This window comes from Phyllostomus discolor, chromosome 5, assembly GCF_004126475.2.
Source record: "Phyllostomus discolor isolate MPI-MPIP mPhyDis1 chromosome 5, mPhyDis1.pri.v3, whole genome shotgun sequence".
Taxonomy (NCBI): Eukaryota; Metazoa; Chordata; class Mammalia; order Chiroptera; family Phyllostomidae; genus Phyllostomus; species Phyllostomus discolor.
The window spans coordinates 169,391,269-169,413,350 of NC_040907.2; the positions used below are offsets into that span (position 1 = coordinate 169,391,269).

The window sequence follows — 22,082 nt, forward strand, 5'->3', positions numbered from 1 at the left end:
GGGACCGTGTGATGACGACTGGGACCTCAATGACGCCAACGTGGTGTGCAGGCAGCTGGGCTGTGGCTTCGCCAGTGGGGCTCCGGGAAGTGCCCCCTTCGGTGAGGGCTTAGGACCAATCACTTGGACAACGTTGGCTGCTCAGGGACTGAGTCCTACCTGTGAGCTGCCCTCACGAAGGCTGGAAGTCACACAATTGTACCACGGGGAGGACGCTGGCGTCATCTGCTAGGTGGGCCTCTGACATCAGCAGGTCTCCTTCTGGGTGACTCTGCAGAAACCAAGCACATTTCCCAGTCCTGGGCTAATTCCTGAGCCTCATGAGGGTGTGCCCTGCAGTGGAGGTCATGCTAGGGCAGCTGGAACCCAAGATTATGTCACCTACTATAGCTGAGAGCATCTTTCTTAGAATAGTGAGTCCTCAGCATCTGGCTAGGATTATAGGAAATCAGGTTGCTGGAGCCTATGAGCCAGTGATTATACACAGAGTTAAACTTCCCGAGGGAAACCCCAGGGCCTTTCATGTGCAGTCAGGGTGACAGTCCCACTCACCTCCCTAGTGGCAGTCATGGGTGCTCTGCTTCATTGGGTTAGCATTGATGTGTCATGGTCGGATGTTTCTTCTACTTTCCTATGAGGAGGACACTCTCTGCATGTATCCAGGGATGATACATGCACAGGTACTTTGGCCAGGAGGGTGTCCCAGAAATCTGACAAGTGCCCCAGGCCTGGCAACCCAACATAGTGGTGAAGGAGTTGTCTTTGCTGTCTCTAGGGTTGGAGACTGAATCGAGCTTGTCCCTGAGGCTGGTGAATGGAGCTGACCGGTGTCAAGGCCGGGTGGAGATTCTCTACCAAGGCTCCTGGGGGACCGTGTGTGACGACGACTGGGACCTCAATGACGCTAACGTGGTGTGCAGGCAGCTGGGCTGTGGCCTGGCCTCTCAGGCTCCGGGAAGTGCCCGCTTCGGTCAGGGCTTAGGACCAACTGTCCTGGACGATGTTCGCTGCTCAGGAACTGAGTCCTACCTGTGGAGCTGCCCTCACCGAGGCTGGAAGTCGCACAACTGTAACCACGGGGAGGACGCTGGCGTCATCTGCACAGGTGGGCTTCACACATCATTCACCCCACTCTGGGTGACATTGCAGAGACCAAGCACATTTCCCAGTCCCGGGCTAATTCCTGAGCCTCATGTGTTTGTGCCCAGCAGTGGAGTTCATGCTGGGGCAGCTGGAACCCAAGATATTATGTCACCTACTATAGCTGAGAGCATCTTTCTTAGAATAGTGAGTCCTCAGCATCTGGCTAGGATTATAGGAAATCAGGTTGCTGGAGCCTATGAGCCAGTGATTATACACAGAGTTAAACTTCCAGAGGGAATCCCCAGGGCCTTTCATGTGCAGTCAGGGTGACAGTCCCGCTCACCTCCCTAGTGGCAGTCATGGGTGCTCCGCTTCATTGGAATAGCATTGATGTGTCATGGTTGGATGTTTCTTCTACTTTCCTATGAGGAGGACACTCTCTGCATGTATCCAGGGATGATACATGCACAGGTACTTTGGCCAGGAGGGTGTCCCAGAAATCTGACGAGTGCCCCAGGCCTGGCAACCCAACATAGTGGTGAAGGAGTTGTCTTTGCTGTCTCTAGGGTTGGAGACTGAATCGAGCTTGTCCCTGAGGCTGGTGAATGGAGCTGACCGGTGTCAAGGCCGGGTGGAGATTCTCTACCAAGGCTCCTGGGGGACCGTGTGTGACGACGACTGGGACCTCAATGACGCTAACGTGGTGTGCAGGCAGCTGGGCTGTGGCCTGGCCTCTCAGGCTCCGGGAAGTGCCCGCTTCGGTCAGGGCTTAGGACCAATTGTCCTGGACGACGTTCGCTGCTCAGGAACTGAGTCCTACCTGTGGAGCTGCCCTCACCGAGGCTGGAAGTCGCACAACTGTAACCACGGGGAGGACGCTGGCGTCATCTGCACAGGTGGGCTTCAGACATCATTCACCCCACTCTGGGTGACATTGCAGAGACCAAGCACATTTCCCAGTCCCGGGCTGATTCCTGAGCCTCATGTGTTTGTGCCCAGCAGTGGAGTTCATGCTGGGGCAGCTGGAACCCAAGATATTATGTCACCTACTGTAGCTGAGAGCATCTTTCCTAGAATAGTGAGTCCTCAGCATCTGGCTAGGATTCCAGGAAATCAGGTTGCTGGAGCCTATGAGCCAGTGATTATACACAGAGTTAAACTTCCAGAGGGAAACCCCAGGGCCTTTCTTGTGCAGTCAGGGTGACAGTCCCGCTTACCTCCCTAGTGGCAGTCATGGGTGCTCTGCGTCATTGGAATAGTATTGATGTGTCATGGTCGGATGTCTCTTCTACTTTGCTATGATGAAGACACTCTCTGCATGTATCCAGTGATGAGAGTTTCCCACGGTTACTTTGGCTAGCAGGGTGTCCCCGAAGTCTGGCAAGTGGCCCAGGCCTGGCAGCTGAACATAGTCATGAAGGAGTTGTTCTTTTGCTGTCTCTAGGTTTGGAGACTGAATCGAGTTTGTCCTTGAGGCTGGTGAATGGAGCTGACCGGTGTCAGGGCCGGGTGGAGATTCTCTACCAAGGCTCCTGGGGCAGCGTGTGTGATGATGACTGGGACCTCAATGACGCCAACGTGGTATGCAGGCAACTGGGCTGTGGCTCTGCCACGTGGGCTCTGGGACGAGCCCCCTTCAGTCAGGGCTCTGGGCCAATTGTCCTGGACGACGTTCACTGCTCAGGGAATGAGTCCTACCTGTGGAGCTGCCCTCACCGAGGCTGGAAGTCGCACAACTGTAACCATGGGGAGGACGCTGGCGTCATCTGCTCAGGTGGGCCTCAGACATCACTCAACCCCATTCTGGGTGACATTGCAGAGACCAAACGTACTTCTCAGTCCTGGGCTAATTCCCATGTATTCTGAGTTTGTGCGAGGGTAGCTCTACCCCAAGATACTATGGGACCTGAGGTCCCATAGTATGCTTTCTTGATGCTTTCTTGAGAAAGCATCTTGGTTAGAATAGGTGAGTCTCTTGTATCCTGCTGGGTATCTGGAAGACAATTTGGTGGGGTCTTGGCTCTGCATTCATACACAGGATCAAGCTTCCTGAGAGCAAACCAGGGAGTCTCATTTTATAGGGTCAGGGTGGCATCCCCCTGCCTCCCTGGTGTTGGTCATGGGCGATCTCCTTAATGGCAGCTGCACCAACCTGGCAGGAAGGATGTCTCTGCTCCTTTCTTTTGATTAAGATGATTTTCTACACGTTTCCATAGCTGTTTGCCCAGGTAGTTAGGCCGAGATGGTGTCCCAGAGTCTGAAACCTGCCTGAGGCCTGGGGGCTCAACATAGTCATGGAGGATGTGTTCTTGTGCTATCTCTAGGGTTCAGGACAGAAAGCACTTTGTCCCTGCGGCTGGTGAATGGGAGCACCCGGTGTCAGGGCCGGGTGGAGGTTCTCCACAATGGCACCTGGGGGACCGTGTGTGATGACGACTGGGACCTCAATGACGCCAACGTGGTGTGCAGGCAGCTGGGCTGTGGCTTCGCCAGTGGGGCTCCGGGAAGTGCCCCCTTCGGTGAGGGCTTAGGACCAATCATCTTGGACAACGTTGGCTGCTCAGGGACTGAGTCCTACCTGTGGAGCTGCCCTCACGAAGGCTGGAAGTCACACAATTGTAACCACGGGGAGGACGCTGGCGTCATCTGCTCAGGTGGGCCTCTGACATCAGCAGGTCTCCTTCTGGGTGACTCTGCAGAAACCAAGCACATTTCCCAGTCCTGGGCTAATTCCTGAGCCTCATGAGGGTGTGCCCTGCAGTGGAGGTCATGCTAGGGCAGCTGGAACCCAAGATATTATGTCACCTACTATAGCTGAGAGCATCTTTCTTAGAATATTGAGTCCTCAGCATCTGGCTAGGATTATAGGAAATCAGGTTGCTGGAGCCTATGAGCCAGTGATTATACACAGAGTTAAACTTCCCGAGGGAATCCCCAGGGCCTTTCATGTGCAGTCAGGGTGACAGTCCCACTCACCTCCCTAGTGGCAGTCATGGGTGCTCCGCTTCATTGGAATAGCATTGATGTGTCATGGTTGGATGTTTCTTCTACTTTCCTATGAGGAGGACACTCTCTGCATGTATCCAGGGATGATACATGCACAGGTACTTTGGCCAGGAGGGTGTCCCAGAAATCTGACGAGTGCCCCAGGCCTGGCAACCCAACATAGTGGTGAAGGAGTTGTCTTTGCTGTCTCTAGGGTTGGAGACTGAATCGAGCTTGTCCCTGAGGCTGGTGAATGGAGCTGACCGGTGTCAAGGCCGGGTGGAGATTCTCTACCAAGGCTCCTGGGGGACCGTGTGTGACGACGACTGGGACCTCAATGACGCTAACGTGGTGTGCAGGCAGCTGGGCTGTGGCCTGGCCTCTCAGGCTCCGGGAAGTGCTCGCTTCGGTCAGGGCTTAGGACCAACTGTCCTGGACGACGTTCGCTGCTCAGGAACTGAGTCCTACCTGTGGAGCTGCCCTCACCGAGGCTGGAAGTCGCACAACTGTAACCACGGGGAGGACGCTGGCGTCATCTGCACAGGTGGGCTTCACACATCATTCACCCCACTCTGGGTGACATTGCAGAGACCAAGCACATTTCCCAGTCCTGGGCTGATTCCTGAGCCTCATGTGTTTGTGCCCAGCAGTGGAGTTCATGCTGGGGCAGCTGGAACCCACGATATTATGTCACCTACTGTAGCTGAGAGCATCTTTCCTAGAATAGTGAGTCCTCAGCATCTGGCTAGGATTCCAGGAAATCAGGTTGCTGGAGCCTATGAGCCAGTGATTATACACAGAGTTAAACTTCCAGAGGGAAACCCCAGGGCCTTTCTTGTGCAGTCAGGGTGACAGTCCCGCTTACCTCCCTAGTGGCAGTCATGGGTGCTCTGCGTCATTGGAATAGTATTGATGTGTCATGGTCGGATGTCTCTTCTACTTTGCTATGATGAAGACACTCTCTGCATGTATCCAGTGGTGAGAGTTTCCCACGGTTACTTTGGCTAGCAGGGTGTCCCCGAAGTCTGGCAAGTGGCCCAGGCCTGGCAGCTGAACATAGTCATGAAGGAGTTGTTCTTTTGCTGTCTCTAGGTTTGGAGACTGAATCGAGTTTGTCCTTGAGGCTGGTGAATGGAGCTGACCGGTGTCAGGGCCGGGTGGAGATTCTCTACCAAGGCTCCTGGGGCAGCGTGTGTGATGATGACTGGGACCTCAATGACGCCAACGTGGTATGCAGGCAACTGGGCTGTGGCTCTGCCACGTGGGCTCTGGGACGAGCCCCCTTCAGTCAGGGCTCTGGACCAATTGTCCTGGACGACGTTCACTGCTCAGGGAATGAGTCCTACCTGTGGAGCTGCCCTCACCGAGGCTGGAAGTCGCACAACTGTAACCATGGGGAGGACGCTGGCGTCATCTGCTCAGGTGGGCCTCAGACATCACTCAACCCCATTCTGGGTGACATTGCAGAGACCAAACGTACTTCTCAGTCCTGGGCTAATTCCCATGTATTCTGAGTTTGTGCGAGGGTAGCTCTACCCCAAGATACTATGGGACCTGAGGTCCCATAGTATGCTTTCTTGATGCTTTCTTGAGAAAGCATCTTGGTTAGAATAGGTGAGTCTCTTGTATCCTGCTGGGTATCTGGAAGACAATTTGGTGGGGTCTTGGCTCTGCATTCATACACAGGATCAAGCTTCCTGAGAGCAAACCAGGGAGTCTCATTTTATAGGGTCAGGGTGGCATCCCCCTGCCTCCCTGGTGTTGGTCATGGGCGATCTCCTTAATGGCAGCTGCACCAACCTGGCAGGAAGGATGTCTCTGCTCCTTTCTTTTGATTAAGATGATTTTCTACACGTTTCCATAGCTGTTTGCCCAGGTAGTTAGGCCGAGATGGTGTCCCAGAGTCTGAAACCTGCCTGAGGCCTGGGGGCTCAACATAGTCATGGAGGATGTGTTCTTGTGCTATCTCTAGGGTTCAGGACAGAAAGCACTTTGTCCCTGCGGCTGGTGAATGGGAGCACCCGGTGTCAGGGCCGGGTGGAGGTTCTCCACAATGGCACCTGGGGGACCGTGTGTGATGACGACTGGGACCTCAATGACGCCAACGTGGTGTGCAGGCAGCTGGGCTGTGGCTTCGCCAGTGGGGCTCCGGGAAGTGCCCCCTTCGGTGAGGGCTTAGGACCAATCACCTTGGACAACGTTGGCTGCTCAGGGACTGAGTCCTACCTGTGGAGCTGCCCTCACGAAGGCTGGAAGTCACACAATTGTAACCACGGGGAGGACGCTGGCGTCATCTGCTCAGGTGGGCCTCTGACATCAGCAGGTCTCCTTCTGGGTGACTCTGCAGAAACCAAGCACATTTCCCAGTCCTGGGCTAATTCCTGAGCCTCATGAGGGTGTGCCCTGCAGTGGAGGTCATGCTAGGGCAGCTGGAACCCAAGATATTATGTCACCTACTATAGCTGAGAGCATCTTTCTTAGAATAGTGAGTCCTCAGCATCTGGCTAGGATTATAGGAAATCAGGTTGCTGGAGCCTATGAGCCAGTGATTATACACAGAGTTAAACTTCCCGAGGGAAACCCCAGGGCCTTTCATGTGCAGTCAGGGTGACAGTCCCACTCACCTCCCTAGTGGCAGTCATGGGTGCTCTGCTTCATTGGGTTAGCATTGATGTGTCATGGTCGGATGTTTCTTCTACTTTCCTATGAGGAGGACACTCTCTGCATGTATCCAGGGATGATACATGCACAGGTACTTTGGCCAGGAGGGTGTCCCAGAAATCTGACAAGTGCCCCAGGCCTGGCAACCCAACATAGTGGTGAAGGAGTTGTCTTTGCTGTCTCTAGGGTTGGAGACTGAATCGAGCTTGTCCCTGAGGCTGGTGAATGGAGCTGACCGGTGTCAAGGCCGGGTGGAGATTCTCTACCAAGGCTCCTGGGGGACCGTGTGTGACGACGACTGGGACCTCAATGACGCCAACGTGGTGTGCAGGCAGCTGGGCTGTGGCTTCGCCAGTGGGGCTCCGGGAAGTGCCCCCTTCGGTGAGGGCTTAGGACCAATCACCTTGGACAACGTTGGCTGCTCAGGGACTGAGTCCTACCTGTGGAGCTGCCCTCACGAAGGCTGGAAGTCACACAATTGTAACCACGGGGAGGACGCTGGCGTCATCTGCTCAGGTGGGCCTCTGACATCAGCAGGTCTCCTTCTGGGTGACTCTGCAGAAACCAAGCACATTTCCCAGTCCTGGGCTAATTCCTGAGCCTCATGAGGGTGTGCCCTGCAGTGGAGTTCATGCTGGGGCAGCTGGATCCCAAGATATTATGTCACCTACTGTAGCTGAGAGCATCTTTCCTAGAATAGTGGGTCCTCAGCATCTGGCTAGGATTCCAGGAATTCAGGTTGCTGGAGCCTATGAGCCAGTGATTATACACAGAGTTAAACTTCCAGAGGGAAACCCCAGGGCCTTTCTTGTGCAGTCAGGGTGACAGTCCCGCTTACCTCCCTAGTGGCAGTCATGGGTGCTCTGCTTCATTGGAATAGCATTGATGTGTCATGGTTGGATGTTTCTTCTACTTTCCTATGATGAGGACACTCTCTGTATATATCCAGGGGTGAGACTTTCCCCTGGGTACTTTGGCCAAGAATGTGTCCCAGAACTCTTGCAAATTTCTCAAGCCTGGCAGCTGAACATAATCATGAAGGAGTTGTTCTTTTGCTGTCTCTAGGGTTGGAGACTGAATCGAGTTTGTCCGTGAGGCTGGTGAATGGAGGAGGCCGGTGTCAGGGCCGGGTGGAGATTCTCTACCAAGGCTCCTGGGGGACCGTGTGTGATGATGATTGGGATCACAATGACGCCAACGTGGTGTGCAGGCAGCTGGGCTGTGGCCTGGCCACTCGAGCTCCGGGAAGTGCCCTGTTTGGTCAGGGCTCAGGACCAATCTTGCTGGACGACGTTCGCTGCTCAGGAGCTGAGTCCTACCTGTGGAGCTGCTCACACCGAGGCTGGAAGTTGCACAACTGTGACCACGCGGAGGACGCTTGTGTGGTCTGCTCAGGTGTGCCTCTGAAATTGGTGGGTCCCCTTCTGCGTGACTCTGCAGAGACCCAGCACATTTTCCAGTCCTGGGCTAATTCCTGAGCCTCATGAGGGTGTGCCCAACAATGGAGTTCATGCTGGGGCAGCTGGAACCCAAGATATTACGTCACCTACTGTAGCTGAGAGCATCTTGGTTAGAATATTGAGTCCTTAGCATCCCGCTAGGATTACAGGAAATCAGGTTTCTGGAGACTATGAGCCAGTGATTATACACATTATTAAACTTCCAGAGGACAAACCCCAGGGCCTTTCATGTGAAGTCAGACTGTCATGTGACAGTCTTGTTCACCTCCTTGGCACCAGACATGTTTGCTCCCCTTCATTGGAGTAGCATTGATGTGTCATGATAGGAAGCCTCTCCTACTTTCCTGTGATCGGGACACTCTCTACATGTATCCGGGGATGAGAGTTTCCCATGGATACTTGGTCCAGAATGCTGTCCCTGAAGTCTGACTAGTTCCCTCAGACTGGCAGCTGATTACAGTCATGAAGGAAATGTTCTTTTGTTGTCTCCAGGTTTTGAGACTGAATGGAGTTTGTCCCTGAGGCCTGTGAATGGAGGTGACGGGTGTCAGGATCGGGCGGGAGGTCTCTACCAAGGGGCCTGGGGGACCCTTGGGACCCCAATGATGCCAACGTGGTGTGCAGGCAGCTCGGCTGTGGCCTGGCCACTCAGGCTCCAGGAAGTGCCCCCTTCAGTCAGGGCTGAGGACAAATTGTCCTGGACAATGTTTGCTGTTTAGGAACTGAGTCCTACCTGTGGAGCTGCCCTCACCGAGGCTGGAAGTCTCACAACTGTAACCATGGGGAGAACGCTGGCATCATCTGCTAAGGTGATACTCACTCAGGGTGGGTCTCACTCAGAATGGCTCTTTCTTTTCTTGGGTGATATTGCTCAGAGCTGATGAGATTCCCACTGCAGGCTCCCTGCCTGAGCCTTGTAGCATCATCCCTGGTCCTGGACCTTATTCCATGGCTGCAGGTATCCAAAGAGGTCATTTCACCTGGTCTGAGTGAAAAAGGAACTTCATCTATAGAGGACTCCTATGGTGTCTGGGGATTGCCCACTGGTTTTTGTTAGGTTCTGTGGCACCGTGTTCTAGCTCAGGGTCCAGCTTCCTGATGGCACAGCGGTGAACCTTTTCCTTGTGTCTTCATACCACGAGCTCATGTCCTATGTCCGGTCCTCCTGGGGCAAAGCTCTTAGGCAGAGCCCTTTGTCGGATATGGGGGTGGGAGGCAAGTCCAGTTCTCTGATTAGCACAGTTCTTATGGGTCCGCCCGAATGTGACACTGAGGAAGGGACCCGGGAGCACAGAGATCCTTGTGAACTGCAGAGCAGGTGGCTGGGGGTGAGGTGAGGTGTGAGAGAGCAGAAAGCCAACGAATAAACACAGGGGAGCCAGGGAGGGCCTTGAGGACAGTGGCACAATACAAGGAGGAAGACCAGAAACTGCTATAGAGAGCCTCCGTCCTCACATCTCGAGGTGAGAAAATTGGTCTTTCCAGTAACAGAGTCCTTAGGGTCCTCCTCTGCTAATTCCCGGGGTGTCAGCCAAGGCCTTGGTGACCTGTCTCAGGCATGACACTGGCTCTGACAAACAGAAGGGTCAGTCCTCGGGCACAGTGAGGCGGGTGATGGGAAAGACAGAGAGTTTTGGGCAGCTAGCGGTAGTGTCCACAGCAAGGACGCCAACGAGGCAGCAGCTCAGTGGATGTCAGAAGAGGGTCATCAACCCTGGATCTGGTCGTGCCACTGTGTGCTCGGCTTCTAACATTTTCCTTCTCTGCCTCACAACTGCTCAGGCCCATTCAACATCCTTGCCTGGTGAGTTGTCAGCCACTTCCTCTTTTATGTCTTCTCTTTCTGCACCTCCACGCCTCTCCTCCTCACTCCAGGAGAACCCCTTCCCTGGGAACATGGCCACGCTCACAGCCTCTCTCTGTCCTCCATCCCTGAGACGCCCACAGTGCTGCGGCAGGATTCGTGGCATTGCCAGGACTGCATGTATTGTCCATGCATTCGTATTCTCCCCAAACACTTGGTCGTGGTCCCTAAAGATGGCCGCCAGTGTTCAGAGAGATGGCCTCCAGTGGCGTGACATTGACCCTGTCACATCCCGGCTCATGGACTTTTTGTGGGTACTGGACCCTCAAAACCACTGGGGTCCTGTTCATGGCACATCAGACTTTGTTCTTCTCTCCTCTCTTCACACCTTCAGCACACTGGGATTCAGCATGGTCACACGTGCCTCACGATGGGGCAGGCCCAGTGCTCCCAGTGGGGTGGTGGAGAACTATGTATGACAATGATTTGTAATGTGCACGGACATTTGCGTAGCTCCTGCTTATAAAGCTATGTCACTGACCCTTGGATGGAAGCTGTAGAGTGAGGTCAGCCTCTGAGAACTACCAATGACGTGTAGATTTTCACCATCTGGGGGTGGTTCAGAGACATATTCTAACTCGAACACTGAGGGGTGGGTCAGTTGGCTTCTTGGAGAGTCCCTTCCTGTCTAGAAATCCCCGGATGTTACACCCATATTGTTCTGTGATGAACACGGTGTGGCCGGCCAGCCCCTGCCAAATGCCCTAACAGAGGGCACCTACATGCACACCCTGAGCCTATGAGTGTCAGCTCGCAAGCTCATGATGACAAGTGGCTGCAGCACTCGGAACTTTTTCCTGAGGCAAAGAAAAGCAGAGTGGGGTGTAGGAATTTATGAGAGAGACGATCGTGGAAGGATTCCTGCCCCAGGGACATGCCAACAGGAGAGTCATCAGGATGGGGACAGGCGGGTACCAGTGGAGCAGGACATCCCAGGCCTGGCAGCAAGGCCAGGGAGTAGAAGCCCAAGGCTCCTCAAGAGAACCATGTCTGACTGCTGAGATGGGGCTGCCCAGACCCGAGTGACCTGGTGAGAGGGCCTGAAGCAACCCAGGTGAGCAGGAGGCTAGGAACCCTGCTGCTTTGGCTCCGGAGAGCATGCAGAAAAGAAAGAGAGAGGTCAGTTGATCAGGGAGGGACTGGAAGAGATTGAGGACCTGCAGCATGGAAAGACAGGCTGTGGGTGCCGACTTGGTGAGGTGACAGCTGAGGTGACGGGGGAACATGGGCAATCTCTGTTGGCAGCAAGAACAGGAAGCTGCCCCCTGATTCCTCAGTGACCTCTGCCACAGTCACTGCCACACAAAGAACACAAAGATAGTCTGCCCCTTGTGTCTGGGCTTCTGGGGCGACAGCTGGGGGAGTGTGGTGGATACTCATGAATAGAGAGTTTGCTCAGTCCTTCTTCTGGAACACTCACTCATGTGCCCTGCCCTACAGTGGCCCATGTGTCCTCACCTCCAGGTCACACATGTCCTTCTGGGAACCGGCAGGGGGACAAGCAGCTTTCAGCCCCCTGGCCAGCAGAGTGACCAGTGGGAGGCAGGAGGGGCTGGACCTACTGCTTTGACTTTGGGTCAGTGGTGTGACCTCCCTGAAGCTCTGCCTCCTCATCTGTGAGATGGGGGAAGGGAAAGGCTGGGGGGTGTGGCTGTTCGTTGAGGGCCTTGCTAGCTCTGGGGTCCTGTGACTTAAGGGAACCTTAACACAGGTGCAGCACCTTCCATGCAGGGTGGTGTAGGAGCCGTGCCTTCCACTGGGCTCGTGACTGGGTGCCCCTGCTCTCCCCTTCTACCCCAACCAGTTTGCCTCCCTTGCTTCCAGTTCCAGGCCAAAATGGAAAGGAAAGTTTAAGGAAACTAGAAAATTCAAGGAAAGGAAACTAAACCTTTGAGCAACCCAATGCTTAAGAAGCCTGCTTTACACTCATATCACTAGGAAATGATTTTGCAGCATACAAGAGGTGTTTTGATGGAATCCTTTAAAAGGCCAGTCCCCCAAGTTGCTGTACAGATAGGGTCCCAGTCACACAAGGTTACTCACGAAGTTTCAAAAGCAGTTGTGTTGTGCAAAGAAGACCCGTGTATGAAGATTCCTGCTGGGGCCACGTCCTTTGGGAAGAGGTGAGCACATGTGAAGGATGTGAAGCCATTCATGTCATTATTTTGTGAATTACTGGAAGTTGTATTTGTCCTTTAAAAGTTTGCTTGTATAATTGATCCATTGAACAAACACAGTCCATGGTGCGATGAAAACACAAATGGATTTTTTTGTCTTTGCCCCTTAAAAATGTAGTGGCTGGGGTTTCCAGGAAGAGCGCTTGGGCTGGGCCTTGTTCAGAAATACAATAATATGGTCACTTCACATCCCAAACCAGAGCTCAGGGGCTGCATGCCTTGGGGCCAGTGAAGGCCTGGGCATCTGGCCGGGGGGCTTGGACTCTTGGGCCACCCACAACTGTGTGAGCCAGCTCACCTGGGCAGGGAGCAGGTCAAGCCAGATCTGCATCTACAGAGCTATAGTGATGGGTGGGTGGGAGGACCAGGGTTAACACAGTATCAGTCAACCACAGGGAAGTTGGGCAATAGGGGACTTGTGTGGGCTGAGGAGGGACTTGAGACCACCTAGGGAGAGCCTCAGACCAGGTACCATCCCAGGAGTCTGGAGATTCTCTCAGGAATGGGGGTGTTGGCATTCTCAGCAAGACAGGGTGAAAACAAAGGATGAGATAAACATCAGATCCCATCAGAGAATCTCAGAGAAGACGACTGGTGAGCATCATCAGGGGGCTTTTACAGGGTATGAGTTGTGGGCTTGTGCACAGCCCTCATCACTCCCCTCACTTACTCACCGTGATCTTGGACATAAGCACCTCCCCTGCGAGAGCCTCAGTTGTCTCTTTACCTGTGAAGTAGGGGTACAAATGGCTATTCACTGTAGCCGAGCTGAGCCTGGGGGGTTGGGGTGTCAGTCTGTTGTCAAGTAGACACAGGGAGAGAGCGTGTGAAGCTGAGACTGAGAGTTTTTGTGTTATGTCCTCATGTGCGGGTGGCAACCTGGCCGGGTGTGCAGGGCTGGGGGCTAGAAGCTATGGTCCCTGATTTCACAAGGAGGACACATGACAGTCATGCACAAAATACCTCAAACTCACCCCAGCCTAGCGTGAGAGCTCGAAGGAGAAGGAGGGTGGTGAGTGGGGTGACACCCGTGCAGCACTGGCCATCATCAGAGAGGAGCAGCTTCATGGAGGGAGGGTAGACAGAGAAGGGAAAGAACTTGGAATAAGTCTCTTCGGGTTAATCAGGTTAAAGGAGTTAGGGGTTAGGGGTCAAGTCCTTCTGTGCCCTGGCACTCTGGCAGGAGGAAGGGAGTGGAGGCTGGCATGTTTCCCAGTCTGGGGCCCATCTGCAGGGCCCAAGCCTCCAAGGTCTCCGGAGTGACCCCAAGGGGGCGAGGTGGGCATGGCTGCCCCACCCCGACCTTGGGTAGGAGAGGCTCCTCTAGGGACTGGCTCTCCCAGCCTGGGGCCCCCTCTCCCTGCTGAGCGGGACCCCCGGGGTGCTTATCTCTCAGCCTGATGACAAGCACCCTGCAGAGCTGTGAAAATAATGGTCATGCCATTCCAGGCACCCGAATGGTCGGTCGGGGATCTCCTGGGGGGCCCATGTGCACGCACAAGTGCACACACACGCTGGCTCCCTGGGCCTCGGGTTGTAACAAGGAAGGAGGAAGTGTGAACAAAGTGTTTCTCCCTCAAGGAACTGGTGTGAGAGTCAGTGGCAGCTCTGTGAGGCCACAGCGGTTCCCTCCTCCTCAGGTCCTGCATAAGGAGCTCCTTATGGCCACACGGCTCCTTATCCCCGGTGACCCTGGGAGCACTCTGTTGCCTTTGGTTTGGCCGAGGTTGTGGGCTTGTCACTCCTCTGTATGCATTTAAGACCCTTCCTGTGTTCTGGTTTCCTTGGAGTGAGCGTGTTTGTTGTGGTTTTCAACATCACCTGTCAAGGCCACGGCACAGACTCACTAGGGGGTTGTTGAGGAACAAAGCAGAGGATTTGAATCACTTCAGGAAACCCAGTGTGAACCAACTGTCCAGACTGGGGTGGCCATGATGACAGCTTCCAGCTCCTAGGGCCACACCTGCTACCTGGGCTCACTTTGGGACTCCAGCAGGCTCTTCAGTAGCTGGGCAACTTGATCATCCACTTTTGTCTTTTGTTGTTAAAAAAGCTTTCCTTACAGGCTAATGGGTATCCTTTGGGTTTCTCCACTTGGCCCATGTTGCTTGTAGCTCTGAGCCACCACCCCCATCCTCAGAGTCCAGATGCAGCCTGGGCAGAGTTGGCCTGTCCAAGGTGGCACAGGAGGTGGCTTGGACCTGGAAGCCCAATGGGTACCTTCCTGGACTTCTGCTAGAAGCTGAGTTCTCCTCATGCTTTTCCTGCAGTTTGGGGCACAGTGAGGTGTGAAGGTCCTCAGCACTGGGGGTGGTTGTACTGGGTCGGAACTGGGTCACATGTCACCGGTTTCCATACGGGGCCCATGCTGCTTCCTCTGCTCAAGTTTTCTCTCCTGCTCTTCTGTTGTTTCAGGGCCTTGAAAGACCCATGGTCCGTGTTGAAAGAAGAACAAGGTTGGTGGTCAGACTTCCAGACCCCGAGGGAAAAGGGGGCTCGATGCCCCTGAGCACAAGCAGTGAGGCCAGGCAGGCCAGCCAGGCTGGAGGCCAGAGGGCAGGGGTAATGGCCTTCAGGGAAGGAGACCCATGATGCCATCCCACCAGGACCCTGGGGAAGGGGAAGGATGTGTCAGAGTCAAGCCTGGGGGTAGAAGTAAGATGCATGACTGTCCCAGGACAACTGGACATGTGGTCCCTCCTCAGAGGATCTGCTGCAGAGCTTGGTCTTTGCACGGAGCTCAGGAGGCTTGCCCCTGGAGGCTCTCAGCAGGTGGATGATGGACCCACTTTGTGGTTTTTAAAGCTCGCTCCAGCTCTGTGTGGATGGAAGATTGGAGGGGTCAAAGGAGCTGTGGGACCAGGCTGGCGTGGGTGGGGGGCTGGCCCTGGGGCCACTCAGTGAGGGAAGAAGGGCCTCGCATGGGCTGAGGCCCTGGCCCGGCTTTGCTGGGTGTTTGTGCTCCCATTCATGGCAGCTGCTGGCCCCCAGTCACTGGCCACTGACAGTGCTCTAGGGTGGAGGTGGGTCTGTCTGTGGCAAAAAGAGATAAAGGGTCTTGCTCGGGAAGGACTGTCCTTGAATCTTATCTTCTGTCACCCCACCTCTTGTGGTTGACATGGCCATTAGTTCATGAAGTGAAGGTGATGAAAACTGGACTTTAAAAACATCTTTGTTTTTACCAAATTAAAGATGGCAGCCTGTGTTAATGTCCCACATAGAATTGGTCTGAAAAATCAGTGGCTCTGTAAAATCAGATGTTTGGAAACAACAGGTTCTCCTCGTGCCTGAAGGGCAACACCCAGCATGCAGCCCAGGACACACTGGGGAAACACAGACCTGTTGTCTGCCCTTTGGACCTGGAGTTATCTGATATAACTCAGCCCCAGTTTCTTGCTTTAGCAAGAAGACCACCAAAGGCCGCCCTTCTGACACAACGTGAATCGACCCTGAATGACTATGAATGAACCGGACTGGCTCTGGCCCAAGTCCCGCCATGCTCTGGTTTGGAGGTGGCCTCTTTAACAGTCTCCTGTGTCTCTTACCTGCCAGGGGCCCCAGGTCTGTGATTTGGGAGGGGAGGCGTGACGACAAGCACTCGGAGGTGTCCAGGACAGTCCTTTATGAAGAGACTTCCCAAGGAAGAACAAGGACACGCTTCAAAATCCTGATACGTTTCTTTTGGACACCACTCAGCTTCCCTGTTCTCATTCTTTGTCCCCAAACAAACTATTGGTATATAATTTGATCTCTCAAGCAGACCAATTCTAGGGCCAAAGTATACTCCCATTGTAAATGAATAAACCTCCTGGCTTACCAATTAGTGTCTGGTGAGTATAAACGGTTTCACTGGATTTCCCTGAACCTGACTCCCCCAGGTGAATTGAACTTGAAAAGACTAATGCCTGGTCATGCTGCCATCCCTGGTGAGGCCCTGCAGGAAACACATGTGGCCACCCCACCCCAGGCCCCCAGTCTCAGGTTTCCTTCACTTTGTCCGGGGCCTCCCCTCGCAGGGGTTTCCTGCTCAGCCACACCAACCCCCTGGGAGAGGCGGTGCGCTGGGCTTCCCCAACCTTGTGTGCCTTACTGGGAAAGAGTTGTAACTGCACTGGGGAGGATGGTGGTTTTGTTGAAGGAGAAGCAGCTCCCGGGCATCTGAGGGTGAGGAGCAGAGAGGCCCGCAGAGCATCACCTTTAGCATGTGGTCCGCACCCAAAAATGTGGGAGTTGGCTCTGTGTGAACAGGCTGGGTCCTCTTCCTCCAGATCTGTTCACACCTATTCTGTCAAATAAATATTTCTTGAGCGCCTACTATGTGCTGAGCATTGCTCTAGGCTCTGGGGATACAGCAGAGAGCAAACAGATACAAACCCCTGCCTCACAGAGCTTGCATGTTCGTGGGAGCAGACAGGCAAAAGAACAAGGAAGTCGGAGGTGCGAGGCCAGATGGGGAGACGTGCTGTGGAGAATGTGAGCTGGGAAGGGCCCATGGGTGCGGGGGAGGCATGGTCAGGAAAGGCTGCACAGAGGACAGGATGTGTCAGAAAAATCTAAGGAGGGGAGGGAGGGAGCCTGCAGATTTCTGGGGGAAAATTCTTCTGGGCAGAAAAAATCCCAGCAAGTACAAAGGCCCCGAGGGTGGACTGTTGCTAGAGTGAGCTCAGGGGGAGAGAGGCCGTGGGGGGCAGTGGTGGGGGGCCTGGTAAGCCTCAGTGAGGCCCATGGCACTAGTCTGAGAAAGATGAGAGGTGGTCGGGCTTCTGGCTCTCCAGGGTCGTGACAGGACTCTGCCTCTGATAGGTCTGTGCCGTTGGCATCTGCCGTTGGCTGTGTCCTGATAAAGGGCAGCTCTCTTCGCCCTCCTGCCCTCCCCACTTCTGATGGGAGGCAGTGTGTGCTGGGAATGCTGCCTGGACACAGGCTGGCTCTGCGTTCCCTTCCCCTCTCTGGACCTGAGGGTCCCAAGCCCAGAGTCACATGTTAGTGACTCTGGGATGCATGGCTCGAGCTTGCTCTCCACACCCACCTGCAACCACCAAGAACACGTGCTCTGCTGGTGACACTGTGATCACTGGGGAGCAGAGGGACAGGGTTGTGACTCAGCTTTGGCCTTAAATCATAGAGGTGGTGGGGTCCCTAGTGACCTGTGTTTTTAATTTTATTTTTTAAATTATATTTTATTGATTATGCTATTACAGTTGTTCCATTTTTTTCTCCCTTTTGTTCCTGTCCACCAGGCACCACCCCACCAGCATTCCACCGCCTTAGTTTATGTCCATGACTTGTACGTATAAGTTCTTTGGCTTCTCCATTTCCTATACTATTCTTGCCTCCCCCCTGTCTATTTTGTATGTACAAATTATGGTTCTTATTCCTGTACCTTTTCCTCCATTTTCCCCTTTCCTCCTGCCAGCTGATAATCCTCCATGTAATCTCCATTTTTGTGACTCTGTTCCTGTTCTAGTTGTTTGCTTAGTTTGTTTTTGTGTTTGTTTTTTAGGTTCAGTTGTTGATAGGTGTGAGTTTGTTGTCATTTTACTGTTCATAGTTTTGCTCACCTTCTTCTTCTAAGTCCCTTTAACATTTCATGTAATAAGGGCTTCTTGATGATTAACTCCTTTAACTTGACCTTATCTGGGAAGCAATTCCATTCTAAATGACAGCTTTTTGGATAGAGTAATCTGGATGTAGATCCTTGCCTTTCATGATTTTGAATACTGTTTCCAGCCTGTTCTTGCTATAGGTTTCTTTGGAGAAATCAGATGGTAGTCTTACGGGCCCTCCTTTGTAGGTCACTGTCTCCTTTTCTCTTGATGCTTTAAGACTTCTTCTCTCTTTATCTTTAATCTTGGATAATGGAGTTGTGATGTGCTTTGGTGTGTGCTTCCTTAGGTCCAACTTCTTTGGGACTACTCTCTGAGCTTCCTGGACTTCCTGGAAATCTATGTCCTTTGCCAGATTGGGGAAGTTCTCCTTTATTATGTTTTCAAATAAGTTTCATTTTCTTTGCTTTTCATCTTCTCCTTCTGGCACTCCTATCATTCAGATCCTTGAACATTTAAAGTTGTCCCAGAGGTTCCTAAGCCTCTCCTCAATTTTTGGAATTCTTTTTTTAAATTATATTTTATTGATTATTCTATTATAGTTTCCTAATTTCCCCCTTTTATCACCCCTCCACACTACCTTCCCCAGCCCTCCAGCACGTCCCCACATTTAGTTCATGTCATGGGTTGTACATATAAGTTCTTTGAGTTCTCTCCTTCCTATACCATTTTTTGACCTCTCCCCATCTATTTAATGCCTACCAACTATGCTTCTTCTTCCCTGTACCTTTCCCCTCTATTCTTCCCCATCCCCTCCTCCGCTGAAAACCCTCCATATGATACAATTTCTCTGATTCTGTTCCTATTCTAGTTGTTTGCTTAGTTTTTGTTTTTATTGTTTTTCTTTCTTTTGTTTTTTTTAGGTTCATTTGTTGATAGTTGTGAGTTTGTGGTCATTTTACTGTTCGTATTTTTATCTCTCTTTTCTTAGATAAGACCCTTAACATTCATATAATAATGGCTTGGTGATGATGAACTCCTTTAACTTGACCTTATCTGGGAAGCACTTATCTGCGCTTCCATTCTAATTGACAGTTTTGCTGGATAGAGTGATCTTGGATGTAGATCCTTGACTTTCACGACTTCAAATACTTTCCAGTCCCTTTGTGCCCATGAGGTTTCTTTGAGAAATCAGCTGATAGCCTTATAGGAACTCCTTTGTAGGTAACTATTGTTTTCTCTTGCTGCTTTTAAGATTCTGTCTTTGTCTTTAATCTTGGATAACTTAATGATGATGTGCCTTGGTGTTGCCTCTTTGGGTCCAACTTCTTTGGGACTCTCTGGGCTTCCTGGACTTCCTGAAAGTCTATTCCCTTCACCAGGTTGGGGAAGTTTTCCTTCATTATCTGTTCAAATAAGTTTTCAATTTCTTGCTGCTGTTCTTCTCCTTCTGGAACCCCTATAATTCGGATATTGGAACATTTCATGTTGTCCCAGGTGTTTGTAAGACTCTCTTTACTTTTTTTAATTCTTGTTTCTTCCTTGTGTTCTGGTTGGATGTTTATTTCTTCCTTTTGTTTCAAATCAAATCAATTTGATTTCAGTTCTAGTTTCTTTCCTGTCACTGTTGGTTCCCTGAATATTTTGCTTGATTTCATTTTGGATATCTTTCACTTGTTCTTTCATTTTTTGACCAAGCTTAGTCAGCTCTGTGAGCATTTTGATTACCAGGGATTTAAATTCTCCGTCAGATAGGTTGGCTATATCCTCTTTGCTTAGTTCTTTTTCTGAGGTTTTGCTGTGTTCTTTCATTTGGGATGTAGTTCTTTGTCTTGATGCACCTGAGAAGTTGTAAGGAGCGGGGCACCCAGGCAGGGCAACCCTTCTTGCTGAGTTGTGATGCTGTATGTGGGGCAGGGACCAGAGAGGGAACAGTGCAGCTTGCCTGTGCATCTCTAGTGCACTTCTCAATGAGCTCTTGTGTGAGACCAGAAGTTTCTCCCACCACAGCACCCGCTGTAGTCCACAGCCACCTCTGAGTCTCACTTTCTCTTAAGTCAGCCTCTCCACACAGCCTGCTGCCTCACTGCAGCCATCCTGCCCACCTGGTCTGCTGCCTCACCATGGTTCCTCTCCATCACCAGCCTTACCAGTCTGGTTGTTCTGTTTGACTGTTTCTTTAATTCTGTGGTTGTCGGAGTTCCATGCAGTTGATTTTCTGGCCAATCTGATTGTTTATTGATTTTAGATTGGCTGTTATCCTCTTTTTGGTTGTGTGAGGAAGTGAAAGATTCCTACCTACACCTATACCTTGGCCAGAAATCCCATTTTTTGGAATTTCTTGTTTCTTCATTCTGTTCTGCTTGAATGTTTCTTTCTTTCTTCTGCTCCAAATCATTCAAGTCCCAGTTTCCTTCACTTCACTGTTGGGTCTCTGTACATTTTCCTTTATTCACTTTGCATTGCTTCACTTTTTACTCTATTTTGCAATCTAATTCAACCATGTCTGTGAGGATCCTGATTACCATGTTTGAACTGGCATCTGATAGGTTGGCTATTTCTTTGTCACTTAGTTGTTTTCCTCTGGAGCTTTGATCTGTTCTTTTCCCTTGGGCCATATTTTTTAGTCTCAATGTGCTTATTATGTTGCAAAGGATAGAGCCTTAGGTGTTCTCCAGGGTGGGCAACCCATATCTCTGAGTCCTGGCACTGTACATGGAGAATAGGTCCGAGAGGGAACAAGGACACTTGCTTGGATATTGGCAGCTTTCAGTTACTTCCCCTGCCACCCAAAAGCAATTGGGACCCTTCTGGTGCTGATCCCCCGGTGGGTAGGTTTTTGTATGTTGCAGGACCATGTGGGTCTCTCCAATGAACTCTCTTGTGTGGCTGTGAGTTTCTTCCACCACCATCTCAGGTCTTGATAATCTAAGGTTTTGAGGCTTTATTTCCCCACGCTGCTATCCTGGGTTGTACAGTCTTCTCTCTCCCCAGTTATTCCTTCCAGTTTATCTGCATGCAAATGTCTGAGTGCTCTGGTCCTCTAGCCACAGCCTTGCCTGTGTGTTCCTCCAGCCACCAACTCGCCACATGACCTCTCTGCCCTGGCTGCCCATCCCTGCCGCAACTAGTGGTCTGGATGAATGTTTCCTCTTTAACTCCTTGGTTGTCAGACTTCCATACATTTTGATTTTCTGGCAATTCTGGTTGGTTTTTGTTTTTAAACTTTTTCTTGTCCTTCTTTTGGTTGCGCAAGGAGACAAAGTGTGTCTATCTACAGCTTCATCTTGGCCAGAACTCAAATTTATTTCTTCATAATGGACACAAGTTCAAAGTCCAGATCCCATGTGACAACTCTGCTTTTCAGCTTTTGGTAAGTCAGGAGGCTTCCAGCCCCTGTGGTGGTTGTTTCTCCTTGTTGTTAGTGGCAGTTTCTGTTGTAAGTGGAGCCTAGTAGCTCTGGTCTTTCACCTAGACATGCTGTTAACACAGATGCTTCTAGCCCGGGGCAGGGAAGAGGTGTGCCTTCTGGGAGGGAGCTGAAACTGCTGGAGGGGTGGGTCCCCCCAGAACCCTCATGTCCACACCAGAGGAAGACCCCTCTAAATAGGGTCTTATAAACCACTTTGGTACAGGTTGGGCTCAGGTGGCTCATGACTCATCATATTTTTCCTTCAGGTCTAAGACATCCCTGCTCCAGTGACATCACCCATTTTCTCACCTGGGACACATCCCCAGGCAGCTTTGAAATGACAGGTAGGTTCTCTTCACTTCCTTCTCTTTAGTGTTTTCTGAACAAAAGCTCAGAAGCCCCTGTTGTCTTAGGATCTAAACTGCTACCTACAGGGGAAAAGGTCAGGCTGGCCAAAAAGACAAAAATGGGAAAGTTGTGCCAGTAGGGAAATGTCACACAACTCTTCAGCCAGATGTTCCTGCTCTGAGCTGAGCTATCAGCGGGGCTGCCTCCATGGTCCCCTGGCAGAGTCCCTCTGTGCCTATGTTCTCACTGTCATATAGCCATTCCTGTTTCTCATCCAGTCTTCCCACGCTTGGTTGCAAATGACTCCTGTTTATGTTTCAGGACTCGGTCGGTGTAAGGAGTTGCCTTCTCTCAGCTATTGCCTCTGCCATCAGATTTGGGTACTTTTTCTGTGTGTTCATACAGTAAGTTGTATTAATACTTACTACCCCCTGTTATAGTTGTCACCATGCAGGTCTGTCTCTCGGCCCAGGCGGTGGTTTCTGTGGGGGGAGGACACATTGTACCCCTCTCCACCACACAGATATTTAGTATTCCTATAGCACT

General features: G+C 51.9%; 2 protein-coding genes across 2 annotated transcripts in view; both read left to right on the forward strand.

Annotated features, from left to right (window-relative positions):
* Positions 1-22,082, forward strand: part of DMBT1 (deleted in malignant brain tumors 1) — a 313,958-nt gene that overhangs the window by 165,325 nt on the left and 126,551 nt on the right. The window lies entirely within an intron of this gene.
* LOC114497034 (deleted in malignant brain tumors 1 protein-like) overlaps positions 8,968-22,082 on the forward strand; it is a 35,127-nt gene continuing 22,012 nt past the window's right edge. Inside the window, exon 1 of the mRNA XM_036027426.1 lies at positions 8,968-8,998. The gene's annotated coding sequence lies outside the window, so the exon portion shown is untranslated. The remainder of the gene's footprint in view (positions 8,999-22,082) is intronic.